Genomic DNA, 10,013 nt, shown 5'->3' on the forward strand with positions numbered 1-10,013 from the left:
TCCTAATAGCATCCTTATAAAATGTAATAATTTATTAGAGGCAATAGAGTGGGATCTCATTTCTGGAAACACTGGGAGCTAGAAGAGAAATTCAAATGGAGATTATACTGCAGAGTTCAGGGGCAGTTGTTCTTCTTCTAATTGTTATTCCCTTCCTCAGACAAGTTTCACATTTTGACAAATGGAGTGTGTGTTTTTACAAGCACAGTGGAAGAAAGCCTAAGCACCAACAGTGACAATGCACAGGGCCAGAAGAAAGGAGCAGCAATAACATTAGCTTATCACCTTGTCACTAGCTGAAGTATTGATGCCTCAGATACGCCTGAGTAGAGTTCGGGGAATATGTAAGCTTTTTGCAGAGTTTTTATTTTATAAATCTTGAAGACAAAGGCTGCAGTAAAAAGTTGACACATTTACCTCTGCTATGGAAAATATTAAAAATCCAAGATCTCCAAATAAAGAAGAAGTTCGCAACCCCCTTAAGAACTCTAGAGTCCTGCAGACACATTTGTTCTTTAAGAAAAAAGCATTCATACATAATGTGAGATAAAATTTAAACTTCCTAGAATTTTTTTTTATGATTCTCTATTAAACCTTTCATAGAAACCTCTGTAAAGAAAAAAATTACAAGGAAAAGTCAAAATCTGACATGCAGAGTTATTTATTTGCCTAATGTTGGTGAGTTTTTTTTGATTTTGTTTTGTTTGTGTTGGCTAGGTCATTTCAAAGACCCCTTAGTTTTGTTCTGACACAGATTTTCTTTCGATAAATTGCTACAATAGTTCTTCCCATGGGCTTGCTGTATTACTTCTAGGGGTCTTTGCATCTATCTATCCATACCATCAAACATATCTTTGATCCTTAATTCCATACAATAATATAACAGATTTCTTATATATTAATTCCTACATGTAGGAAATGCATAGTAGATTCAGATCCAAAACTAGGCAAACACAGGAAGTAGAAACTCAGAGTTAGTTAAAATAGGGAGCAGATGGACAAGTGAGGAAAGAAGCATAGCCGTAGGAACTCATTTACATCTATCCATCTCTCTTAGGAAACACAGACTGGGGTTCCTGATTCCTTGACGTCGGCACCACCAATGGGCTGTCCTTCCATTCAGCAATGTTCACAGATCACTAAAGACCACACAACACTACCTAGCACCCTTGTCCATCATGCTTGATTTTCCACCGTCCAAAATGACTCTTTTACACTTTCTCTTCTGTTGACAAGTCTACCTCCCATTTCCCTCTCCCCCACCATCAAAGAGCTTTGTCTTGTACTTAGGAGAACAGAAGCAGACAACTAGTAAGCACACATCGATCAACCCATCTGCATCTCACTGCATCTGGCTCCACGGCTCTGCCTCCATATCAGAGGTGAATGCTGTGTCTTTGCTCCTCTCAAAGGCTCACACATCCTCTCTGATTAGAATCCCATTCCTCTTGCAGGGAATCTCTCTTTCAGTGCTCTCTCTTATAGCCTGCAATACCAATTTCTCTGTCTCTAGTGGATCATTCTCAATAGCTGCATACATACTTATTAACTCCCCCCCTTAAAAAATTAACAAAACAAAATTCTTCTCATATCACATTTAGCTGCCATTTCAATAACTCACAGCAGTCAATGAATAAATATAACTGAAAAATCGTCTTCCCATGGCACGTTTAACACCATATCTGCTGATTTTTTATGCTGCCTATTTTGGCTCCTTTGCCTCCTCTTCCTCGGCTTCATATATTAGTGCTGGGATGTTGTCCAAAGCTGTCTGGGCCTCTTTCTCTTCTCTCCTCATTACCCATCCAAGGAAGCCTATCCACTTCTCTTATTTTAAATGCTACTTACATATCAGTGAACCCCAAATTATTCTAGCAATGACTTTTCACACACGTCATAATCTTTATAAAACTGCCTACTTCTAACTTAATATGGCCACAAGGGAATGCCCATCCTCCATCACCAAGAACCAACCTTTCCTTCTCAAAAATACTATGGCCTTATGTGCAGTATTTTAAGCCAAATATGCAGAGATTATTCTTGATTCTTTTTCTTTCACCTCAGCTGCGCTGTAGGCACCAGGCTACCTGAGCTAGACTGCATAAGAGGTTCATGGACAGTTTTTAAGCAAATTAGAAACAGGTATTAGCTTAGATAAAAGTCAGGCTGGCTAACTTCCTTGGCCTCTTTCCCAGGCCAGTTCTTTTGTATAAACCTGCTCAATACTGCCGCCATGAGTAGGATCCAATAAATGAAGACTGAAAGGAGGAGAGTCCATTTGACCCATCATAGGCTTATTCCCTATAATGCCTTTTATTGATACTTCAGTATATTATTGTTGCTTCAGATAAAGCTTCGTCTGGTACATACAGACCAGATGGCCCTGACCATGCCATTTGTTCTGGGAAGTGGAATGAGAATGGGGCCTGAAATCACCCCAAAGAATAGAGCTTGCTACGCACACAACAACTCTTCAAATGTACCAACACACACACGCTCTCTCTTAGCTTTATTCTATTTACTTTTCTTTTTTTTATTGGAGTAAAATTGCTTTACAATGTTGTGTTAGTTTCTGTTGTACAGCAAAGTGAATCAGCTATATGTATACATATATTCCCTCCCTCTTGGACCTCCCTCCCATCCCCCCATCCCACCCGTCTAGGTTGTCACAGAGCACCGAGCTGATCTCCCTGTGCTATGCGACAGGTTCCCACTAGCTACCTGTTTTACACATGGTAGTGTATTTATGTCAAACCTAATCTCCCAATCCGTCCCACCCTCCCCTTCCCCCACTGTGTCTACATGTCTGCTCTTTACATCTACGTCTCTATTCCTGCCCTACAAATAGTTTCATCTGTACCATTTTTCTAGATTCCACATATACACGTTAATATACGATATTTGTTTTTCTCTTTCTGGTTTACTTCACTCTGCGTGACAGACTCTAGGTCCATCCACATCTCTACAAATGACCCAATTTTGTTCCTTTTTATGGCTAATATTCCATTGTATATATGTACCACATCTTCTTTATCCATTCATCTGCTGATGGGCATTTAGCTTGTTTCCATGTCCTGGCTATTGGAAATAATGCTGCAATGAACACTGGGGCACATGTGTCCTTTTGAATTATGGTTTTCTCAGGGTATATGTCCAGGAATGGGATTGCTGGGTCATATGGTAGTTCTATTTTTAGTTTTTTAAGGACCCTCCATACTGTTCTCCACAGTGGCTGTATCAATTTACATTCCCACTAATAGCACTGGAGAGGGGATGTTATTGCCTCAACAGTGCTGCAATAAACTCAAAATTATAATTTTTTGGCTCTGACTTTTCTGAGTTCTAAATTATGCTTATTTTCTATTCTTTTTCATTCTTTTTATCATGTTCAAAATCATGGAGCTGTCAAGTTTGATTTATAAGATACAGCGCACATACAAACTATACCTATGTCAGAGTAAGGAGGTGAAAAACACACTAAAAGTCAAAATTGGGCTTCCCTGGTGGCGCAGTGGTTGAGAGTCCACCTGCCGATGCAGGGGACATGGGTTCGTGCCCCTGTCTGGGAGGATCCCACATGCCACGGAGCTGCTGGGCCCGTGAGCCATGGCCGCTGAGCCTGCACATCCGGAGCCTGTGCTCCGCAAGGGGAGAGGCCACGGCAGTGAGAGGCCCACGTACCACAAAAAAAAAAAAAAGTCAAAATCATTTTTCTGGCCCTGTACAGTACCAACTGCTTTAAAGAATGTAGTTGTACTTAGGTGTCTCCGTTTTCTCATCTCTGCCTGAGCTTTTACTGGGCTAATAGGAAAATGACAGGGAAATACATAAGTAAAATGTACTAACAAAAAGATTTGTACTAAGACTGCCAGGGGAAAAAGCAACATTTCCCTATCTGTCCTGACTTCAAACAGCCTAGACCTGTCCTAATTCTTCATGACTTTGGTTTTCTATTATATTTTAATGATAATATTTTATAAAGAATATGTATCTTTGACATAAGTCATTCTAAAACACTTTTTGAAAATGAGTGCACATTCTAATAAACTAGCACAATAATATATTCATGGCCACAAATTTTCTGTTGAGCAGAAAAGCCATACTGCTACTATCTGTTTTCCATTGATCTTTCTAACACAGGGATTCTCAACCTAGATAATACAGACATTTTGGGACAGATAAATCTTTGTTGCTGGGTGTTGTCCTGTGCCTTGTGGAAGGTTCAGCACCTCTCTGGCCTCTACCCACCAGATGCCAATAGCACACACTACACCCCCAGGTGTGACAACCAAAACTGTCTCCAGACACTGCCAAATGTCCCAGGGGTACAAAATCACCCCTGGTGGAGAACCACTGCTCTAACAGCATCTAGAATGGCTTCCCTTGGAGATGACTTCCCTGAGAGCCAAGGAATAAATTATGTTTTATTATCAATTATATGGGTAAGACTAGGTTAATTTCGAGGATCTCTTTCCAGAGCAGAATGGAGAAGAGAGTGAAAATCATGGAAAATCTTAGTGTCTTATGTTTCTTCCTCACCATCTCATTGAAAATACCTCAAATACTTTCTATTGCATGTTTATTATGAATTTAGAAAATTCTTAAGTCCTGCACATGAGGTAAGAAGAAAAAAGTACTACATTTATTTACTGAAAATGTACTGGGGTTCAAGCACTATGTTTGGTGTTTTTCATATATTCTGTTATCCCACTCAATATAGTAGGTAAAGAATGGGTTCTGTGGAACACAAACCTCAGTTTATCCCAACTTAGTCACTTTCTAGTTGTGCAACATTGTGCATGTTGCTTAACTTCTTTGAGCTACAGTTTTCTCGAGTATAAGTATGGTTAATCATAGTTTCTACCTCGTAAGATTATTGTGAGATTTAAATGTGACAATGCATGAGCAAAGTCACAAACTCACGCTGTAAACATTCCCAGATGTGAAATAGGAAACCTTAGTCTTTCATCATAGTAAAATTGGGCTTTACAGATCCTCGAACTTTGTCTTTTAAATAAAATTTCAATGATTTTGTTTCTTCTCCTTATCTAATTTCTTTTTGTATACACTGCAATTTTTCATTTTTCAGCCTCAGGAGATAAATGCTGTATGACAAGTTCTGTCAGGCTAAAAGTGATAATGTCCTTTGGCTTATTTGCAGTAACGATTAACAAGCTATTCTGAGACCCAGTGTCATCTGTAAAAACAAAAGTCCGAATACTCAAGGGTGGATGTATTTTTTGTGCACTCTATGAATAATAATGGATTATTAACTGATAATATGTCAGAGAGGGGAAAGTAGAAACCTCTTCATTCCCTTCCTCATGTTTTTTATTTTATCTTTGACAGTATCATATTTATATAATTTTTAAAAAGCAGAATTTTAAACACCATGTTTGCTTTTATTGAGTATAATACAGCCACTTGAAGCGCTCAGTTTTTATTAATTTTGATATCACAGTGACACATAAATAAGTTAAGAGTGATAACCTAGTAATTGCACATATAACTGCTTGACTTGTTTTCCGTCTCTAGAAAAGCTAAACTAGATCTGGAAAGTAAGTGTAATATCATTAGGTTACCTCTTCATGAAGATGATTCTTGAATAGCAAATATTGGTAGGGATTCTAACAGCTGAACATGGAAGGGACCTTGGGATATTATCATAGACCACTGAGGAGAACTGAGCAAATTACATGCTCCTATATAGTCCATGTTATATTTCAGTGAGAAATGTCCGATTTTATATATATATATACACACTGCACTTAATTCCTGCTTTGATTTAAATATGTTGTTTAGGCTCATACATTTAATCTCAAATATTTAAGGTTTATAAATATTATATACATTAAAGATCAGATCTACAAAACTACTACTTGCATTTAAATTAAGACAGTATATAATTCCTGCAGAATCCTTATTTTTTAAATGTGTATATAAAAAAAGTGCTTAAAAAAATTCAATCACTGCATCAGGAGAATATGGATAACTTTTAAACACCAAATCAGTTGCAACCATGGTAGCTAACTATCTTGCATGTACAGAAATTATTTGATAATGGGGAATGGTTGATAGAACAATGTGTTACTTAACTAAAAGGCTGAGCTTAGACTTCTCGGATCTTGACCCTGAAAATGTGCTTGGAGCCCCAGCACATTTTCAGGGTCGAGATCAGAGAATGATTCCCTTTGTGCACCTTAACAGAGGCCTGCCCTCAAAAAACTATTTTACCAGAGCCTAACTGGCTTGAATTTTACTAGAGCTCATCCAACCTGGAGGAAGGGAAATACCCAACCTCATGCCCCTCTAGTCCAAACAAAAACAAAAACAAACAAACAAACAAAAAACCAAGAAGCTCTTGTGAAAGTCACAGCCCAGTAGCCCAGGTCCACTAAAAGGCTGAGACCTAATCGTAGGATTATGTAATATTTGTTCTGTCCTCACACCTTATCATCACATCAATCATGTTCCTAAAAGATAACAAGGGATTACAGCTAAAAGAATGGCAAGGTTCATACCCAATTTAAGAAAGAGTCTCTAAGGAAATCCAAGAACAGGGGACACTCTCAGAAATTTTAACCTCTGATACCTATAGCTAGAGCAAACAGTAAACACAGCATAATTCCTAGCCAGATAAACATAAAACCTTCCAAAAAGCCTATTTACTTCAATTTCTTTTACCTGATATACGATGGACAGCTATCAACAAAAAACCTTAAGGCATGCTAAAGGGCAAAAATACCATATACAGAGACAAATCAAGCATCAGAACCTGACTCAGTTATGGCAGAGATTTTGGAACTATCAAACTGTAAGTTAAAATAACTATGATTAATATGCTAAGGACGCTAATAGACAAAGTAGACATGCAAGAACAGATAGGCAATGGAAACAGAGAGATGGAAAGTTTAAGAAGGAATCAAAAGGAAATGCCAGAAATCAAAAGCATTGTAAGAGCAATGAAGAATGTCTTTGATGGGTTCATCAGTAGACATGGGTAAATAAGAAGAAAGCAATATTACTATCTGTATTAGTTATCTATCGCTGTGTAACAAGATACCACAAACTTCGTGTCTAAAAACAACCCACTTTTTTTATTCCAGTTTTACTGAAATATAATTGACATATGCACTGTATAAGTTTAAGGTGTACAGCATAATGATTCGACCTACATACGTCATGAAAGGTTTACCACAATAAATTTAGTGAACATCCATCATCTCATATAGATACTAAATTAAAAAAAATTTTTTTTCCTTGTAATGAGAACTCTTAGGATTTACTCTCTCAACTACTTTCATATATAACATACAGCAGTGTTAATTATATTCATCGTACTGTACATTACATCCCTATTTACTTATCTTAAAACTGGAAGTTTGTACCTTTGATCACCTTCAACCAATTCCACCTCCCCTCACCCCCCTGCTTCTGGTAACCACAAATCTGACCTCTTTTTCTATGACTTTGCTTGTTTTTTGAAGTAGAATTGACATACAACACTATGTTAGCTCCTGATGCACAACATCATGACCTGATATTTCTATACATTTCAAAATGATCACCACAATAAATCCAGTTACCATTTGTCACCATGCAAAGATATATTATTGTTGACTACATTCCCTATGCTGTATATTTCACCCCTGTAACTCATTTATTTTGTAACTGGAAGTTTGTACCTCTTAATTTCCCTTACCTATTCACTCAACAACAGCAAACATTTATTATCTCACAGTTTCTATGAGTCAGAAGTCTGGGCATGGATAGCTGGGTTCTCACAAGGCTATAATCAAAGTTGGAGTCAAAGCTGCAGTCTCATCTGAGGCTCACCTGGGGAATGATCTGCTTCTAAGTTTATTTGAGTGACTGGAAATTTTCATTTCTTTGCATGGAAGGCTTTAGGCTCTTGCTGATTCTTGGAAAGAGGCCACCTACAGTCCTACAGTCCTCTCACAGTTCCTTGCCTCTTGGGCTTCCCCAACAAGGGGAACCTTAACTTTATCAAGCAGCAAGGAGAGCCTTTAGGGCAAATCTGCTAGCAAAGTGCATCATATATCAAAAAGTAACTATGGAAGTGAAATCCCATCACCTTTGCCATATTCTGTTGACTAAAATCAAGCCACTGGTTTCGCCCACACTCAGTGGGAGGGGATTATACAAAGGCATGGATACCAAAACGGGGGCCACCCTCGAGTCTGTCTGCTACAATGTCTAGTTCATAATGCTAAAGAGGTAGAACTGAAAGAGAAGAGTGATGTAGGAGTTGGCACTTGGGTAATTGGGGTTATATTTTTCTAAGCTTATATTGTTTGGGATATGGATAACTAAATTGATTTCTTTATTTGTGAAGTTAAGTATATATGTTAAATACATTGGAAACCATTAAAAGAATAGAAATAGAGAAGAAAATGGAAAAAAGGAAACAAGAAGGAAGGAAGAAAGTGAAGAAGGGAGAGAAGGTAGAAAGAAGCCCAAATAGGAGTGTGATAGCTTTGAGAAGTTCAAGTATATCAGTAACCTGATTTTTTAAGAAATGGACAAAAACTCTATAGTTAATAGAATAAGATAATCAGAGTAATTTTTTTTGTTTGTTTTTTTGGGGTTTTTTTGCGGTAGGCGGGCCTCTCACTGTTGTGGCCTCTCCCGTTGTGGAGCACAGGCTCCGGACGCACAGGCTTAGCGGCCGTGGCTCACGGGCCGGAGCATGTGGGATCTTCCCGGACCAGGGCACGAACCCACGTCCCCTGCGTCGGCAGGCAGATTCTCAACCACTGTGCCACCAGAGAAGCCCCAGAGTAAGTTTTTAAAATCCTCAGTCATATGTAGATTATAAGAAACACACCTAAAATATAAAGTAAGAAAAAGTTTGACAATGGAAATACAGAAATGAGATCAGACAAATCTCACTGAAAGAACACTATAGTAGCTTCAAACCAAGGGAATTTTAAGGTAAAAACAATTGTTAGGCATAATGAAGTTTTCCACAATGAAAAAATACTTAATTCACCAGGAAAATATAAAAATCTGAATTTCTATTCCCTTGTAACATATATTCAAACATACAAAGAAGAAATACATTAAAAAATCATAGAAATAAATCGGCAAATTACAATCTATTGCAGGACTTTTAAAATACCTATCAGTAACTGAGATAGTAATCAGTTAAAAAATCAACAATAATATCAAAGAATTGAAGTATAAAAATTAGAAAGACTTGAAGTAATTGACAAGAATATGTTACTATATATATAAACATCATGTACAAATATAATAGAATATACATTTGTATCAAGTACAGACTTTATAAAGTGGCAACATAATAATGGGTGATAATGGGAATTTAAGCTATGGGAGTGGATAGACTCATCCCTTATGTATATGGGTAGAAAGAAAAAAGGAAAAGTTTCAGACAGAACCCTGATTATGAAGCTGAGCGTAATGACTAATGCTTGATTCCTTGTAAGCCTGTACCCCTTGGCTTAACTTTTTTTCCAGCCTCAACTAAGAACATCCATCTGGAATTTCTATAGGCATCAAGTAAATTATTTCCCAAATTTAATTATCTTATGTACCAAATGAATCCTCTTCCTATGTGCCCTGTTTCAGAGGCTGAAACTTCTATGGACTACATTACAGAAGCTCTCTTGCCTCTGACTTCCTGTTGGGTTTAATCGATAAAAGACTCTGAAAGGAGATCGAAGGCTGGGAAGAAGAGGGGTGGGCTATTCACTGCCCCGCATCTCATCCCACTCCCAGCTTAACTGTGGCAAAGGCTGCTGCTCCTGCCTAAGGATTCTAATAGCCTCTGCAGCTGCTAGCGCTGGCTGCCTGATGAATCCTCACCGGTTCCCACTGCTCTGAACTCACCCTTGCACATAGCTTTTCATTAAATTATTTCTAGGTAAACCCTTTTGAGTGTGTTCTTTCCTGCTGGGGGACTGAGCGATCCCTCACCCGTAAATTCCAAACTTAATTCTTAGACAAACGCAAAAATAGTCTTGTATCCC

This window comes from Mesoplodon bidens (assembly GCF_964165515.1).
Source record: "Mesoplodon bidens genome assembly, chromosome: 10".
Lineage (NCBI taxonomy): Eukaryota > Metazoa > Chordata > Mammalia > Artiodactyla > Ziphiidae > Mesoplodon > Mesoplodon bidens.